This window comes from Salvelinus sp. IW2-2015, unplaced genomic scaffold (assembly GCF_002910315.2).
Source record: "Salvelinus sp. IW2-2015 unplaced genomic scaffold, ASM291031v2 Un_scaffold1853, whole genome shotgun sequence".
Taxonomy (NCBI): Eukaryota; Metazoa; Chordata; class Actinopteri; order Salmoniformes; family Salmonidae; genus Salvelinus; species Salvelinus sp. IW2-2015.
In genome coordinates this window covers 26,446-29,684 of record NW_019943218.1, presented here as the reverse complement: position 1 = coordinate 29,684, position 3,239 = coordinate 26,446, and positions in this window count along the sequence as shown.

Below are 3,239 nucleotides of genomic sequence, written 5' to 3'. Positions count from 1 at the left end.
GGGGGGCAGGATAATTAACGAAGAGGTAACTAGAATTAATTTTGATGGCTTTATTATAATTTTTACAATGCAAAAAGTGACAATTATTTTGCATACCACGAGAGTTACCGGATCCGTTCAAATGGGTTCCCGGAACGAAACAGCTCAAAACCGGAGGGGTGCCAGGATCGGCTCAATTAAGCATTTAAATTGGTTTAATAATTGTGCATTATTTGTCATCATTCAGGTTTTTTTTTTTTTTTTTTAAATGTCTTTGTTTTAAGGAAACATGACACTATCGCAAATATTCAGTTTCTCTAACAGTTACGGTACACCAACTGACGTACCAGCGGAAAATACCTGATTATGCCACTAGAGGGCAGTACCTTATTCATATCACAATCACAACATTCATTTAGAAGTAAATGGTTAAGTCATGTCATGCCATTGGGGTCATGTGAGTTTAAAGCCCCAGTCTAGAAGATTTACAGCAATTTCAATAAAACAAATATACCCCTTGATTTGGAAGATTATGGCGTTTGACTAAGGTTATGCAAGGGTAGATAATTCATTTTATGGAAGGGAAAGATTGAATGTGTAATTCTGCGTGAAGTCCCATAAGTCCACCTGCATCAGGAGAGTATGACTTGGTTCTGTCACCTGGCATGATGATACACCTCTGACAACATAAAATGTGTTGTCTGAAGCCTTCTTGTTCAGTCTCTCCTGTCTCTCCCTACGGCGGTCGGCAGGACTGGGAAGCGAAGCGACAAGGTATTTCTACACCTCCCGTCGGGCGGAGGTGGTGATTTATAGACAGCGTCGCTGGGGAAACAACCACATTTCATTTAGATCACGTCAGCCTGTTCGGCGGCGGAATCCTCCCCGGTTGGCTGTTTAGACCGCGGAGGCCCTGGTTAAGGATGACCAGGGATGTTCTCTGTTTAGTGAGTCCTCCAGATCAGAGGCAGTAGGGATGACCAGGGATGTTCTCTGTTTAGTGAGTCCTCCAGATCAGATGCAGTAGGGATGACCAGGGATGTTCTCTGTTTAGTGAGTCCACCAGATCAGAGGCAGTAGGGATGACCAGGGATGTTCTCTTGATAAGTGTGTGAATTGGACCATTTTCCTGTCCTGCTAAGCATTCGAAATATAACGAGTACTTTTGGTGTCAGTGAAAACATATGGAGTAAAAAAAATACATAATTTTCTTTACGGAATCCATTGAAGTAAAAGTAGAAGTTGTCAAAAATATAAATAGTAAAGTACAGATACCACAAAAAACGACTTAAGTAGTACTTTAAAGTGCTTTTTATTTAAGTACTTTACACCACTGATCAAATGTCAACAGATTTGACCATTTTAGGTCAGGTCATAGTAATAACCCCCATTTTGGCCACTTCTGGTGAATAAAACCAGACTAGCCACCATGAATAAGATAATTTTTTATTTTATTTCACCTTTATTTAACCAGGTAGGCAAGTTGAGAACAAGTTCTCATTTACAACTGCGACCTGGCCAAGATAAAGCAAAACAGTTTGACACATACAACAACACAGAGTTACACATGGAGTAAAACAAACATACAGTCAATAATACAGTAGAAAAATAAGTCTATATACAATGTGAGCAAATGAGGTGAGATAAGGGAGGTAAAGGCAATAAATAGGCCATGGTGGCAAAGTAAATACAATATAGCAATTAAAACACTGGAATGGTAGATTTGACAGTAGATGGGTGTGCAAAGTAGAAATACTGGGGTGCAAAGGAGCGAAATAAATAAATACAGTAGGGGAAGGGGTAGTTGTTTGGGCTATTTATAGATGGGATATGTACAGGTGCAGTGATCTGTGAGCTGCTCTGACAGCTGGTGCTTATGATCATGACTTTAAAGGTTCAATGCAACCATTTTGATCTCAATATCAAATCATTTCTGGGTAACAATTAAGTACCTTACTGTGATTGTTTTCAATTAAAATGGTCAAAAAGTAACAAAAAAAAGCTTCTAAGCAAAAATCAATTTCTCAAGCAAGAATTTAGTTAGGACTGTCTGGGAGTGGTCTGAGTGGGGAGGGGGGAAAACTGAAAGTTAGCTGTTATTGGCAGAGAGGTTTGGAACTGTCTTTCTTATTGGCCTCTTAACAAATTTACCGGATGGTGATGTCAGCATGGAAGGCTAAAACTCCATCGCACCGAAACAGGCTGAAATTCCAGTCGTTTTTTTTGTTGGTCAAATAGATCTTACACTAAAATGGCATTATTCTCATTTTCACAATTTCACAGTATTATTCCAACCTCATGGTGTGGAGATGTATATAAAATAGAGGAAAATCACATGTTTGACTGCACTGGGCCTTTAATACAGTAATTCAGTAGTTCAGGGTAGGAACCAGTTAAAATAAAGATTTAGTGTCAGAAGGAATAACGTGGAAATGCAGGTGCTGTCCAATAGAGGCCATTGTTGTCTGACAGTAGTGGAGTGGGAGACCTTGGAGGTCATTGTTTAAGTGATAATGCCCGAGAAGCCGGTGTTTGGAGGATATATTGGCATGTGTGTTATTAGGCTCGAGACGAAGTCCTCCAAAACACTGGCTTCAAGGACATTGTCACTTTTATACAACGGGTTGCCAACAAATTCAAATAATGATTGACATATTTTAATTAAAAATGTTATTTTGATTAATTTATCCTTCTATGAGATAAAGTCCCAACACAAATCTAGGGTTGCCAGAGACGTGACCCTGTTGTGAAGTTTTTTTATTCTACATCTATACCCAGCCGTTTGTTCTAAATGTTCCCTTGCCTTGGTAGCTGACAAGTGAAGAGGGCATGGCAGAGCCTCTTCCACCTCAGGAGGCTGAAAAGATCTGGCATGGACCCTCGGATTCTCAAAAAGTTCTACAGCTGCACCATCGAGAGCATCTTGACTGACTCCATCACCGCTTGGTATGGCAAATGCACCGCCCTTGGCCGTAAAGCGCTACAGAGGGTGGTGTGGACAGCCCAGTACATCACTGGGGTTGAGCTCCCTGCCATCCAGCACCTCTATATCAGGCGGTGTCAGAGGAAGACCCCAAAAATGCCAAAAACTCCAGCCACCCAAGCCATAGAATGTTCACTCTGCTACCATTCGACAAACGGTACCAGAGCATCGGCTCTCGGACCAACAGGCTCCGAGACAGCTTCTACCCCTAAGCCATAAGACTACTAAATAGCCAGACTGCTAAATAGTCAAATAATGGTACCCAAACTATCTACAC